Consider the following 16,164-nt stretch of genomic DNA (forward strand, 5'->3'; position numbering starts at 1 on the left):
AACAAAAAGATATGTTTATATTTTGTTTTGTTTTGTTTGCCTTAAGGGTTTGTGAACTTTGATATACTATAATTGAGATTGTTTTCAGAATACATGACTAGGTTGTTAAGATTAAATTCATGTTTAATTCGCAGCATCATTTGTACTCAGCTTTGAACATGGAACCTCAGATGTCGTTACCGTGAAAATGTAGATGAGGCTGTGTAGATATACTGTGATATAACTGGTTTTTGTATGTGTGTCTCGACGTTCTAGTATCTTCAGTGGCCACCCACCCAGCTTCGTTAAGCTGGGTAATTAACCTGTGAGTAAGCATAAGCAAGATTTTAACTTCTTATAAGGGATCCCTGGAGGCCATTCTTTGGGTCTGGAAAATACAAGATATGTTCAGAACAGTGAAGGAAAAGGACTTTTTTGGCTGAGTAGGGTTGGTTGTGGATGGACAGAGGTGTATATGTCAAAGGTGCCAGTGAGACCATCACAGAGACCCACGTGAAAGGAAAGGTCACGTGCAGGAAAGGACAGGAAAGAGAAACCTGTATATTGATGGGATGAAGGAGAAAAACAAGTGAAAACGAACTAAAGGTCCAACCAAGATTATTCATGAGACAGTTGGGTCATTGTTGGTGAAAGTGAGGCTGGGAAGGAGATTTTATCTTTAATTTATGTTAAAAACAGATTCTATCGATTCAGTGAAAATAGAATAATTACGATGAAAGCTGCCAGGTCACCAAGAGCCAGAGTTCTATAAGAAATTCACTCATATTTTTTTAATTCATCTATTCAATAATTTACTCAGTCCACAAATATTTTGAGTACCCGCTATCTGAAAGATCCTACTGTTTTCTCTTCAGGGAGTGTGACTGATACTGTGGAGAAGTTTGCAAAAATGCATTACGCACCTAACTCCTGCCTTGGAGCATATTACTCAGATGAGAAAAAGTACAACAGGAATTGGGCATTCCTGTTAGGAGAAATTTGCAAAATTATTTCATGGTGCAAGGGTACATCATTCTGACTGGGGTGATGTGTAGAGAGGCTACTTCAAGCCCGGGTGAGTGGGGTGAGATTGCAGGTGGGCCAGAACACGGGGGTGTGGATGAAGCACTGTTTGGGGTTGACTGAGTTGGCAGCAGTGGGAAATCCTCCAGCCCCCCACAGCACCAGTGACACTGCATTTATTAAATGTCAGGTTTACTGAGGTATAATTTACATATAGTTACATAATCACCACCACAGTCAAGGTATAGAATAGTTACATAACCCCACAAAAAATTCCCCTGTGTCCTTTCTCAGTCTTTTCTTTTCTCACCCTCAGCATCTGGTAACAACTGATAATGTTTTTCTCCCTGTAGCTTCTTCTTTTCCAAATATGGTATAAATGCAGTCTACAGCATGTGGCCTTTGAGCCTGGCTTCTTTCATTAAACATAATGCATTTGAAATTCACCCATGCTGTTCTGTGTTTTTTGTAGCTCCTTCCTTTTCATTGCTGAGTAGTACTCAGTTGTAGGGAGGCATCGTCCCTTGTTCATCCATTCCGCTGCTGAGGGACATTTGGGTTACATCCAGTTTGGGGGTAATTATGAGTAGATCCACTATATACATTTGTATACTCGTTTCTACAACTCATGCTGTAATATATCTTCTTTCCACCTTTGCAGCCTTCAGCTTTGAGTCAATAAAAACCACATCTTCAAGTTCAGGTTTTTAAAAATGCGTATAAGAATGTGCTAAATTGTTAATATCAAACCACTTATTTATAAGTTAACATTTTTTGGTGGCTGTGAGAAGAAAACTTTTATGAGATACCTATGGAATGGAGACCATTAGAAAAATAAGAGAAAATAAGGCAGTGATAGGGGAGTTTGGGCAATAATTAAAAGTAACTTTTGCCAAATGGACCATCACACACTCACTGGGAACAAAAACAATGTAATCAGAACACCTGTTAGCAAAATTTTAGAGCTTTTTTTAATTGAATTACATTGCCCAGATATAGATGCATATAGTGCAGCGTTTCTAAAAATTAGTGGGGTTTTTTGTGTACTTACCATGTGCAGGCACTATGTTAGACTGTCAATGGTTCTATGAGTCAATTGTTAGAATGATCTCTGTCTTAGAGATGGAGAGTCTGAGGTATGGAACAGTTTAGAAAGTTACCCAGGATTGTACTAACAAGGAAGCAAAGCTTATATGTAAACAAAGTCGGTCTGACTCCAGAACTCACGCTCTTTACTTCTACTCAGTGGCATTTCTTGTGAGGTACTGAGTTTGGGGCACCATGCTTTAACGGTTAGAGTGACAAACAAGCTTGGATTCAGAGCAGACCATCTGGATGATGAGGTGTTTGGACCTTATGCTTCTGAACAGATGATCAAAATATGAACAGGAAGGAGAGACTTCAAGTGGGCATGGTAACTCTCTTCAGAGATGCTGAGAGCCAGAGGGCATTATCAGGCAGTGGTTTTGAAGGAAGGTGGGAATGGGGCAGGAATTCCCAAGACAGATTTCAGCTGGGCGTGAAGTGGCACTTGGAAAGGACACCAGAGGCTACCATTATGGAATGAACTTCCTTTAAAGGTATTAAGTGCCTTTTCAGTGGAATGTTCAACATGAATTCAAGATGAATGAAGACAGAATCAAGGTATTTTGTAGAAGAATGGACTGAGTAACTTTAAAATACTTCCCAGCTCTAGGAGTGTGTGATATGTAGATGTAAAATCAACTGAGGGGGCAGATTACCTCTCAAAATTCCATTAGAAAAAGTCTTTTCTAATAATAATTAAAAAAAAAAAAGAAAAAAGAAAAAATCTTTCTTTGTTCGACTCCAAATCTGTTAAATACCATATCTGTTGAACAGGGTATATTTTAAAGATAATTTAGTAAAATATATTTTGCTTGATTATTAAGTAGAAATGGCTGAATATACTGTGAAAATTTCTTTTTAAATAATGCTAACATGAATTTCATCTTGCTTACTAAAATTTACCTGTTACAATGAAGAACTTTCATATAGAGTCCACTTTTAATTCAATATTGTTCCATGACTAACAATCATTAATTTATTTTAAAAATTTAGTGAAAACAGATTTCTACAAGACATGAAACATATTTCACTGAAATATGGGTTCTTCAAAAAGATGTATTTTTGAGATATATGAGTACCTCCTTTTGTTTATATTTTTTAAATTCAGATTTATTTCCTAATACCACTGCTATACATCTTTGCTAGGAAATATTTTTTTTTACCAGTGCTCATGGGTAAAGAAAATGAAAAAATATAGTTGATTTTTGTGCTTTTGTATTATTTGCACCAGAGAAATTGGGAGCTCTTCCTTGTGCTTTCTGAATTAGTATTTTACTTTGACCATCTAAGAGATAACTGTTAGCCATTTACCTTTTATTTTTACTAAGTCTAGAAAAAGATTTCCAATAAGATTTTTAATTAATACTTAGATAGTTATAATCATAGAATACAACTAGACTTTAAATTTAGATTTTAGGTTTCCTCAGAAAGAGCTGGATGAACAACAGTGATTCCCCTACAGGTTTTTATTTTTCATTAAAAATAGAAATAGTTAAGGGCGCCTGGGTGGCTCAGTTGGTTAAGCGACTGCCTTCGGCTCAGGTCATGATCCTGGAGTCCCGGGATCGAGTCCCGCATCGGGCTCCCTGCTCGGCGGGGAGTCTGCTTCGTCCTCTGACCCTATCCCCTCTCAGGTGTTCTTTCTCTCTCTTCTCTCTCTCTCTCAAATAAATAAATAAAATCTTTAAAAAAAAAAAAAAAAGAAATAGTTAAAAATAGTTTCCACCCTTTGGACAAATATGCAGCACACAAGCTATATTTTCTTGGAAAAAAGAAAAAAGAAAAGAAAACCTAATTGACATTAGAGTGTTGGACCGTTTATTGTCCCATCCAAAAACAAGGTCACCAATGTCTCTGGTACAAAAAATGAAGGTTGATTATCTCAATCTGGAATGAAAATGAGACTAGCATGCTTATTGCACCGAGTTCTGAATGTGCAAAGAGCATCTGATTTATGTCATAATTTACTTAATTTTATATTTCTTTTTTAGATGGAAAGGAAGTAACAGGCTTTTTTCCCCCCCAGTCTCCATCAGCTTGTTGTTAATAGGTGGCATAATGGTCTGAGTGAGCTGAGGAAATTGTTTAGAATTCTGCCTAGTTCTAGGTCAGAGGCTTGCTGGTTTTCATTTCCTAATTTGCCAAAGAAAATCTCTCTGCAAGATGAACCTGAAAACCGATGTATGAATTGAAGAGTATCTTGCTCAAACCTCATTTATTCTTCAATATATGTTATTTTGAGTCATATTGTGTGTGTGATTACTTTTCAATGCACATTGTTCTATTAGGTTGTAAATATAAATAATAATAATAGATAACATTTATTGAGTGTTAAAACTCTATCCTGTACCAAATGAATTACCAAACTAGACTTAGATAAAAACAAGCCTAATTATGGCAACTATTTACCACTAACCATATATAAGGTATTATGCTAAACACTGCACATGTCTTAGGTTGTTTAAAACTCTAAACAACATTCTAGGCTCTTTTTTTAGTTCCATTTTACTAATGAGGAAACAGAGATACAAATATTTATAATAGTTTTCTCAAAGTCGTATATCTAGGATGTAGAAGTCAGAGTTTAAAACCAGCTCATTAAAAAAATAATAATAAAAAAAATAAAACCAGCTCATCAGAATATCAAGCCTGTGCTCTTACTTTACTGTCTTTCTCTACTTAAAATAATCCTAATGAATGCATATTTTCCTCCCCTTGCTGACGCTTACATCATGGTGCCTTTATGTTGGAAAAGAGGCTAAAGCTTGGGAGGTCAGAGGGCACCCACTACTGGAATCCTCTTTCTAACAACCTCACCAAGTGAGGTCTCAAGTCAATTCATCTAAAAAACCCAATTTTATCCTTCAAAATCTATAATCATTAGACAATGTGAGTTATCTTGGGAGAATAAAAGGAAACATATTGTCTTTTTTATAATGTTTAACAGTTTACAAATTCCACCTACCTTATTTGGTTTTAATCTCCAAATCATCCTCTGTGTTAGTCCAAGTATGTACTATATTATAATTATCCCTATTTTGTAAGTGATGAAACTCACCAAAAAAACTAGGTGACTTCATTCAACTTTTGTCTGTACCTTTTATATGCCTAGTACCTTCTTAACTACTGGGGATACAAAAGTAAAGAAAAGATAGCTCTGCTCTTGAGGGCTTTAGAGACTATAGCATACTGGGGGCTCAGATTCTTTCAGTGACACTACTCTGCTTCCTTTCTTAGTAATGAATCGTCATTATTAAAAAAATTCAAGTAGTACCCATTCTGATAGAAGAGTTTCCTGAGGGTTTCAAAGCTCTCATAAGATGGCAGTGTTCTCCAAACATCTGTAGAAAGAATATTCCTGGAGAATGATTCACACACACACACACACACACACACACATCTATATATACATGCATACACACATGTGTGTGCATGAACATCACTCACAGTTATGTCTAGAATTAAGCACTTATCATTTGCAGCTTTGCAGTTTAAGGACACCTTTTTTCAACCATACAAATGGGAGGAGACAGAGGAGAAGATCATACAGCATGTTTTAGAGCCAAGTTTGGAAGTACATCAGTTGTGCCCATTTGCTACGGGTCAGAGCTCAGTCACATCACCTCACCTAGATACAAGAGTGACTGGGAAATGAAGCTTCGCGGTGTGCTCAGGAGGGAAATGCAATGGCTGTGTAAATATAGTACCAGCTGTGCTTCATTTAGATTTAAGAATTAATTATTAATAGTATAACAGGTACAGGAGAAAAACATCTGATTATTTCTATAGATACAAAAGAAGTTTAATAAAATTTAACTTCTATTCATGATATTGAAAAACAAAACAAAGCAATTCTTGGCAAACTAAGTGATAAAGAGTATCTTATTAAAAACCTCTAGCAGGCGCACCTGGGGGGCTCAGTTGGTTGGTTAAGCAGCTGCCTTCGGCTCGGGTCATAATCCCAGGGTCCTGGGAACGAGCCCCGCATCCGGTTACCTGTTCAGCGGAGAGCCTGCTTCTCCCTCTCCCTCTGCCTGTAGCTCCCCCTGCTTGTGCTCTCTCTCTTTCTCTCTGTCAAATAAATAAATAAAATCTTTTTTTAAAGAAACAAAAAACCTGTAGCAGTCATCACAGTTAATAATGGCACATTGAAAACATTCTTCTTAATACCTGGACTTAGTTAAGAATATATGTGATCATTACTTCAATTCACCGTTTTATTAGTGGGTCCTTGTCAGCAAACATTAAGATAAAAGAAAGAAACTGTTTAAGGGTTGGAGAAGAAGATACACAACTGCCATTATTTACAGATAATAGGTGTGCCTAGAAAACCCTCAGATATGTTACAGATAAGAGTTTAACAAGATTGATGTATATAAAATCAATATACATTTTCATATCCTAGCAGTAAACAGTTCAAAAGCATATTTTTAAATGCTATTTTAAAAAGCATCAAAATATACAAAGTATATATATATATATATATACACACACACACACATATGTGTATATATATACATACACTGCATATATAATATATGATAGCATATATACAATTAGAAATTTGTATGTATATGAAAATATACACATGATAATTATTTGTGGAAAGACATTTAAAAACCTATATTAATGGAGAGATGTAACATGTTTCTGGATTGGAAGTCTTAATCCTGTAAAGATTCCATTAGTATTATAAATGTTTCATATTGTAAGAAGGGAATTGATCTATGGATTCAATGCAGTGCCAATAAATATCCTAACAGGATATTTTGGAGGGAGGTGTTGATAAGGAGGTTCTAACTTTATATGGAAGTGCAAAGGGCCAAGAATAGATAGGACATTTTTGATGAAGGAGAATGAAACAAGACTTACCTTACCAAATATGGTAATAATTAATATAGTATATAACTCATGTAATACAGTATATTATTCATGTAAGGACAGACAAATTGACCAATAGAACAAAATAACACAGATCCTCACATATGTGAAAAGTAATTTAATAACAGAACTGGAAGAGATAGAAGATCAGTTGGGAAAGAATAGACTTCTCGGGCCCCTGGGTGGCTCAGTTGGTTAAGCGACTGCCTTCGGCTCAGGTCATGATCCTGGAGTCCCAGGGTTGAGTCCCGCATCGGGCACCCTGCTCAGCGGGGGGTCTGCTTCTCCCTCTGACCCTCCCCCCTCTTGTGCTCTGTCTCTAAAATAAATAAATAAAATCTTAAAAAAAAAAAAAAAAAGAATAGACTTCTCAGTAAATGGTTCTGGGATTATGTTCCCATTTCTACTGAATCATTGCCAGCAGCAAGTAAATACACTCTATTATATCCTCCCCTAAAACAAAACAGGACAAAAACACCTTGGTACCTGCATTCATCCTGTTACTAGTCATTTGCCAGATCCCTGTCACATGAAAATTTTAGGGGAAGTTATCTGTAATAACTGTCTCCACCTGCCTGTCACTGATTCTTTGTCTCCACCTGCCTGTCACAGATTCTTTCTTCAGCCCACTGGAGTAAGACTTGCTTTTCTACCACTCCCTTGAGATTGCCCAATATCTTCTTTTGGACCAAGTCTGTCTGTCAGTGTTCTAGTTGTGCTCTCATTTGATTCTTCCACAGCATTTAATGTAGATGACCATTTCTTGTAATGCTTTCTTTTTTTTTTTTTTAAGATTTTATTTATTTATTTGATAGAGAGAGACACAGCGAGAGAGGGAACACAAGCAGGGGGAGTGGGAGAGGGAGAAGTAGGCTTCCCAGCGAGCAGGGAGCCCAATGTGGGGCTCGATCCCAGGACCCCGGGATCATGACCTGAGCCGAAGGCAGACACTTAACGACTGAGCCACCCAGGCGCCCCTCATTCAGAAAATTTTAAAAACAAATTAAGTGTTGTATAGTGGAAGATCCATGCCAACAGGCAGCTTAACGACTGAGCCACCCAGGTGCCCCTCTTGTAATGCTTTCTTATCGGGGCTTTTGGCATCCTGTACCTGCCCCTTCTTCTTCCCTGACCCCTTCTCAGCCTTCCATCTGGCTCCCTCTCCACTGTAGGCCCCCTAGATTTAGGCGTGCTCTCAAGATCTTCCCTTGGCCTCCTACCTTAACTAGGCTATACATTCTCCCTGGATTACCTGAATTAATTTTGCGATTTCAAATGCAATTTATAATTAGAGGACTCTCAAAAGTAAATCTTCAGCTTGAATCTGTCTCTGGAACTTGAGACTCATAGATCTAACTTCCTACTTGTCATTTTCTTGTATGTCTAATGGGCACTTTATACTTACTGTATACCAAACTCCTGATTTTCCCCCAAATCCTGTTTCTTCCCTACCCTATCTCCCCCATCCTAATATATGAGATCACCCAGCATTGTAATGCTGACACAATTCTAGGCTTGTTTCCTCTTCTTTCCTTGAGCCCCATACCCAACACATTACCAAATCCTGTTTACCTTCAAAACATAATCCAAATAATAACACCTTTCTTTTTCTCAATGGCTACCAATCTTCTTTATCCTGAACTAGCCTAGCCTCCTGCTTCTTCTCTTGTATCTCTACAATATATTTTCTATTCAATAGTCAGTGTTCTTTTAAAAAGGCAGATCAGTGAAACATGTCATGGGGGTTAAGTATACTTATCATGATGAGCATTGGGTGATGTATGGAAGTGTTGAATCACTATATTGTACACCTGAAACTATTATAACACCGTATGTTAACTACATCAAATTAAAATAAAATAAATAAAAATAAAAATCAGGTGATACTGTGCTCAAAATCCTTCAATGGCTTCTCATTGCATTTAGAATAAAAATACAAACACTTAACCTTAGCTTATAAAGCAGGGTACCTCTGCCTTCCTCTCAGACATCGACATTTTCCCCTTCAACTTCACATGGATGGGCTTTTCTTAGCATTTAGATCACAGCTAAAATGTCACCTGCTCAGAGAGGCCTTCTTTGAATAGTCTTTCCAAAGTAACCATCCAGGCACTTTCAAACATACCACCCTATTTTAATTACAACCCAGCATTTTACATTATCTAATTATTCCCTTATGTTTTAAATTTTATTTATAAATGGACAGATATATGTATGTCTTCCTTTTTTTAAAATATAAGCTTCATGATAACAGGAGTGTTATCTAATTTCTATGCTGCTGTAGCTTCACTCAAAATATTTTCTGACTCAGGGAAGAAATTCAATAAAAATTCATGTTGCATGATTATAGCATTGTCATGATATCTGGCCTTGTGTTTTGTTACAGTGCCTTCTTTAGTGCTGGAAATCGATGCATGTTAAAATAGCAACCAGAACAACAGCAACAACCCAAAACCCACTTAATGTATTTTAGAAGTGGGAATATTGTTGTATTAATTTTAACTGTTGTAAATTAGATTTTAATTGGATTACCACATTAATTGTGTCTGGTTGATCTGACAAGCGCAGGGTGAAAATGTATATTTAGAATTGAAACACTTTGCTTCTTTTTTTAAATTTTATCTTTTTTTTATTATGTTATGTTAATCACCATACATTACATTATTAGTTTTTAATGTAGTGTTCCATGATTCATTGTTTGTGCATAACACCCAGTGCTCCATGCAGTACGTGCCCTCCTTAATACCCACCACCAGGCTAACCCATCCCCCCACCCCTCCCCTCTAGAACCCTCAGTTTGTTTCTCAGAGTCCATAGTCTCTCATGGTTCGTCTCCCCCTCCGATTTGCCCAGCTTTATTTCTCCCTTCCTACTATCTTCTTTTTTTTTTTTAACATATAATGTATTATTTGCTTCTTAATCATAGCAGCCAATTCAATGTTTTTAAGGCAGGGAAAGAGGTCAATGACACTTGAGTAGCTGGAGACAGGAGCCAGGAACAAACATAATGTGTGCTGTCATGGGAGAGCAACTATAAAATCAATGGAACTTCTGAGATTAAAAATATTAGACTATTAAAAAAAAATACTAGACTATTGAATCCAAAACTTTAGTCACTGATATTTTCCTCTGAGATTATTTTGCTAAGCAAGAAGAGTAGTTATTCACCAAGGAAAGCCAAATTTAAATTTAGAATAAAATATTCCTACACACACACATACACACACATTATCAAAGAAACTTAAATATGAAACAAAACTTTTTTACCCCCCAAACTTTTTTTAAATGTGCCTAGGCTCATACTCGCTGCAGTTTCTCAGTTCCAAATTGTCTTAGTATATCCAGAATAACACAGAGCCCACTAGCTGTATCTTTAACACTGTGAGTGAATTAATTCAAAACAGCTCTTTACATAAAAAGGTTATCTTTTCATATTAAAAAAGTAATATTCTTGCAATGTGGAAATTCTGGAGAAAAAAGTAAAAGGGATATTTAAAAAATTCAACAGTATAGAGAAAAGTATTAATAGTTTATGATTATATTTTTGTTTTAAATATTATTTACATTTTATTTTTGCATGTTATTTTCATTTTAAATTTATGAATAGGTAAAACATTCATATGATTTCAAAATCAAAACTGTACTAAATGTGTACGTTGAAAAATCCTATATATATGTATATATTATTATTTTCTGTATATGCATATAGCTATATATGTACATATATATGTGTATATATATATATAGCTCTGTAGAGAGCTAATATACAAATTCTCTGATAGATATAAATTACTTTATTTTTATGACTGCATAATACTCCATCAGGCAGATATATCATCCTTGCGCAAGGGCCATGCTAATCTTCTCTGTATTGTTCCAATTTTAGTATATGTGCTGCCGAAGCGAGCACTAGGCAGATATATCATAGTTTATTAAATCAATTTTTCATTAATGAACACCTGAGTTGTTTCCAGTTCTGCTGTTTATAATGCAAATAACCTTGCATATATGTCGTTTCTTAGCTTTCTGCGTGTGATAAATATCACCAAAGTACCTTCTACAAGAATTTTACTGTTTTTCCCTCCTACCACCCCCTACATGAGAGTGCTGCTTTCTTTCTTTTTTTTTAAGATTTTATTTATTATGAGAGTGAGTTAGGGAGAGAGCAGGAACAGGGGGAGAGGCAGAAGCAGAGGGAGAGGGAGAAGCAGACTCCCCACTGAACAGGGAGCCCTGAGCAGGGCTTGATCCCAGGACCCTGAGATCATAACCTGAGCCAAAGGTAGATGCTTAACCAACTGAGCCACCCAGGCACCCCAAGAGTGCTGCTTTCTTTACCAATAGAAAATGTTGTAAAACTTTTGTAATTTTGCAAAAGCATATTATCTTTACACAAGTAAACCTGCACTGCATATGCAACTTCAGCACCAAATTTTAAGGATCATATTGAACATAATTGACTGTAGTTCAAAGAAGTAGAGGAAAGCCAAGAAAAGTAGGTGTACCGTAACTCAAAGGAGATTTTTTTTTTAAAGTTCAGCGTCAAAAGCAAATGTGATTAAGTCCTACGTTGCCTTCTTCCTGCTAAAGACATTTTTCTTCCAAATAAACTTCCCAATTTTAAAATTTAAATATATGGAAAATTATTTAACTATAAAACATTTGTACTTGGTTGTTTAAAAGAATTAGCAAAATCTTTGTATTTAGCATCTCAATTTATTTTGGGACTGTAGGTTTATCTTTTATACAGTTTCTTGCAAGGTTGAATCACATTTTTTTCCCACTTTATTTTTATTTATTTTTTTAAAAGATTTTATTTATGTATTTGAGAGAGAGAGGGAACGCACACAAGCAGGGCTGGAGGGGGGGCAAAAGGAGAGAGAGAAGCAGGCTCCCTGCTGGAGCCCTTCTTGGGACTCAATCCCAGGACCCCAGGATCATGACCTGAGGTGAGGGCAGACACTTAACCGAGTAAGCCACCCAGGAACCCTCCACTTTATTTTTAAATACACAAAGTGTTTATTAGTTATTTAAGATAAAAGGTTAAATGGAACTATTTTAATTATCATCAATTTTCTGGTCCATTGAAAATGGCTTATTGGACCCTTCTTTTTAGGGGTTCCAGATTTTCCCATAATAGCTATTATATAGCTATGTTTTTGCTCTTCATATTTCTATTTCATAATGAGACATAAGCTCCAAAAGAATTTTCTTTTTCTCCTACTGCCATAGACCTCACTTGAAACCTTTGGCATTTACCACCTTCTGAACAGCTGACAGTTCTTTTTCTGGTTGAGAAATAATAAACGTTGTAAAATGGTATATATTGTTGGACATAAAATACAAAGTCAAGGTCCCAGTACTTAATTGAGAGGGGTTAGCAATTAAACTCAGTCCTCTCCAAATAAAGACTCTTAACCTTGCCGCAGATATTCTGTTCTGGGGTTCCAAAAACATGAAGGTGACACTAATCGGTTCCTCATATTGAGGATTATTGAAGATTATTATTGAGAGTCGAGGGTGGGGCAAGGAGGGATTTTCTTTGGCCACCACCTAATTTCAGTACCTTGTATGCTGTGGACTCGCCCCCAGAACCACTGGCTAATTAGAGCCTAGCCATCACTTACCAACCCTTTGAGAATTAGCAGTGGACTTCTTTCAAAACCTCAACTTTTTACGGCTCCTCACAAGGGATCATTTGCTTCCAAAGTATCTTTTATATGTATTAACTTATATATATTAGTTTCCTTTGACTGCTATAACAAGTTCCCACAAATTTGATGGCTTGAAACAACAGAAATTTATTCTCTCACAGTTCTGAAGTCAAAAGATTTGAAATCAGGGTATATAGGCAGGGCCGGACTTTGAGAGGCTCTAGGAGGGAACCCTTCCAGCTTCTGGTGACTGTCACCATTTCTTGGCTTGTGACTGTGCCCTTTCAGTCTTTGCATCTATTTCCACATCGCCCCTTGTGAGATTATCATATCTGCCTCTTCTATTTTCTTTTAATATTTCTTTATTTATTTGGGAGGGGGGTGGGGAGGGAGTGCGGGAGGGTGTTACAGAGGGAGAGGCAGTAAGAATCTCAAGTCCACTCTGCCCCGAGCAGGGAGCAGGGAACTCTAGGCGGGGCTCGATCTCATGACTCTGAGATCACAACCTGAGCAGAAACCAAGAGTCTGACGCTGACCCACTGCACCACCCGGGCACACCATATCTGCCTCTTTTATAAAGATATTTGTGATTGGACTTAAGGCCCACCCAGATAATCCAGGATAATTCTCTGTCAGGATTCTTAACTGAATTACATCCACAGAGACCCTTTTTGCTGATAAGATTACACTTACAGGTTCCAGGAATTAGGACCTGCTATCTTTGGGTGGCCATTATTCAGAGTACTATACTATATTTAGACATGGTCTTGAACTGTCTTCCACAGTCTTTACTGCAAAGCAGATATTTAACCTTGAGATTCCAGATGCCCCTATCCAACCTTGATTTCTCCTGTCATTTTTCTTTGTTTTAAAAATATACTTATAGTTTGTTCTTGGTATGCTAGTAAAATGTGCTCACTGTTTTAAAGTTATTTTAAAAATAGGAAAAACTTAGCAAAATAAAAATCATCTACGACCTGAATAGTCAAAGATAACCACTTATTAACATCTCCATTTTTTTTTTCCCTAAGCATTTAGCATCCCTAAGCATTTAACAACCTATATATTTGATGATAGCATTTGAAGATGCTATCATCAAATATATATTTGATGAAAAAACAAGCAAGTGAACATTGCATTGTAGCTTTCTATCATACAAAGGAAGTGGAGCTTGAACGTTAGGGGGGTCAGGTTGCATCTCTTGCACTTCACCAGCTATATGTTACTCAATCTATTTTTGACTCAACATTCCTACTGTGAAATGGACAGTTATAATTGTACCTCTACATAGGGCTTTTTAGAAGATTACAATATACAGCAGAGAGTTGGCACATAAGTGTCAGTAGGTATTAGCTATAAGATTCAAGATGGAAAAAGGGGATTTCACTCCAAAGTTAGTAATTGTTGGGGGATGGATTTTGTGTCAACATTTGGATTTTTTTCTCCCAATTAATTAATTAATTGAGAATTAATTAATTTAAATCTTTCAAAAATGGCATGGAATGCCATAAGGAAATTAGTGAGATATTCCAGCTGAACTCTGGATGACCATGGTATTGAAAAAGGATTCATATACTTAATAAGCATGAGGATGGTCATTTCTAAGGTCTCTACCAATTTTGAGAGTATGATTATAGAATTTTGAATAATAGTATCTTCCTTTTCCCATATTCCTAATTTGTTTTCCTCATGCTGTCAAGGAACTTCTCCATTTTCCAATAAATCAAGAACATGTAGACAAATAGGAGTGATCTAAATGTAGCTAGACAAGTAATGGCCATGTTCCCAGGGTGAATGTTCATGCAGGAGGACTCCATTGGGGAATAAATTTATGTACTTCTGTTCTGTCCAGAGGGGGTGTTCACATGGATCCTTGTGTCTGAGAAGAAAGGGTTAAAAGCTTTTAAATGAGGGGCGCCTGGGTGGCTCAGTCGTTAAGCGTCTGCCTTCAGCTCAGGTCATGATTCCAGGTCCTGGGATCGAGCCCCGCATTGCGCTCCCTGCTCCGCAGGAAGCCTGCTTCTCCCTCTCCCACTTCCCCTGCTTGTGTTCCCTCTCTCGCTGTGTCTCTCTCTGTCAAATAAATGAATTTAAAAAAAAAATCTTTAAAAAAAAAAAAAGCTTTTAAATGAATTATATCAAAATATGTTACATATTTCTCTCCATCACAATTAATGCATAATTAATTAGCCTCCTAGGATCTGAACATGTGTAATAATATTATGCAAGTGCTGCTTTAAACGAAAATGAACGCAGAATGTCTATGCTTCTCAAGTGCTAAATCTGTAGTTAGTATAAAGTAGCAACATGAGACATCTATATAGAGAATTTATTTCTATTTATTCAATAATTATAAAATAGTCTCATGCTATTATGTTTGTCATGGTTAATTTAAATAATGGTTTGGAAATATTACATCTATTACTTTGAGGAAAAACAGTACATTCTACAATGTGCCCAGCTTTGTGAATACTGTGCTCTTTTCTCTGTAAGGCAATCATAACAATGCTTAGGTCAGTGTTCCCCAAAGAGTTTTCATATCAAAATTACTTTGGTAGATTCTAAAATGTATGGATTTGCAAGTCTCCCCTTCACTTCCCTCCCAGCAACATTCCAGGAATTGGTGTAACTTATTTCAGAGGCTAAGAAAAAACTTAATAACTCTATAAAACTTCTCCAACCTGCTTTAAAAAGCAGTAATTGATTAGAAATAGGAAAATAAACTGGGTCACTAATCAAAGATAAAGCCCTTAAAGCAGCTTGTATTCATTTATTCATTCATTTTTTGTTCAAATATGTATAGGAATTTACTATGTCAGGCTCTTTGCCTCCCTGAGCTTCATTCCTTCATCTATAAAATGAGAAATACCTACATCACAAAGTCAATGAGCAAATGAATGATGTAAACCGTGTACATATTGATTTAGCAAACTGATAGGTAAGAAATGTCAGCAATCATCATTATCAATATCATTATCCCATGCTATTTACTATTTTGATTGTTAATTAGAGGTTTGCTTCTTTTGGTTAGTCTAACTTTACAAACGATAGTAAAAAATAACTTAAAATTTTTAAATTAGTTTACCTCCCTGTTTACTTGACTAGATGATAATACTAGCAGGTACATATTGAACCTCATTATTTGGGGATTTGCAAAATATGGGCCCAAAATATCCTTGAGGCTTCTGGGACATTAAAAAAAAAAAAGATTTTTTTTTTTATATTGAAAGCAGCTAAAAAAATAGTATGTATGAGGCATTTTTTCTGAAAACTACCCATATTAGCTCACAGTGACTTTATGAAGTAGGTTCTATTCTTAATCCCATCTTAAGACTGTAGAAGCTGAGGAAAAGGGAGGAATAACAGTCTTGCCTGAAGTCATATGGCTAATGGGTGGTAGAGTGGGAATCTGAAACTAAGTAGATTAACTGCAGAGCAGATTTACCTAACCAGAAACTTCATTGTCATTGGGAGATTGTTATATGGCTAGAGTGCTTCTGGGTAAAATTTTATATCTTTTTTTTTTTTTAATTTTCAAGCT

At 36.2% G+C, this 16,164-nt stretch overlaps 1 protein-coding gene and 1 non-coding gene across 3 annotated transcripts in view; one reads left to right on the plus strand and one right to left on the minus strand.

The window, feature by feature from the left end:
- ARHGAP24 (Rho GTPase activating protein 24) overlaps positions 1-16,164 on the plus strand; it is a 511,960-nt gene that overhangs the window by 208,967 nt on the left and 286,829 nt on the right. The gene's annotated exons all lie outside the window — the stretch shown is intronic.
- LOC123849094 (U6 spliceosomal RNA) lies at positions 10,772-10,879 on the minus strand. The gene has a single exon (XR_006791937.1). It is a non-coding gene; the product is annotated as a U6 spliceosomal RNA (small nuclear RNA).

This window comes from Mirounga angustirostris, unplaced genomic scaffold, assembly GCF_029215605.1.
Source record: "Mirounga angustirostris isolate CCGP_5_RB_7025 unplaced genomic scaffold, mMirAng1.0.hap1 SCAF_2, whole genome shotgun sequence".
Taxonomy (NCBI): Eukaryota; Metazoa; Chordata; class Mammalia; order Carnivora; family Phocidae; genus Mirounga; species Mirounga angustirostris.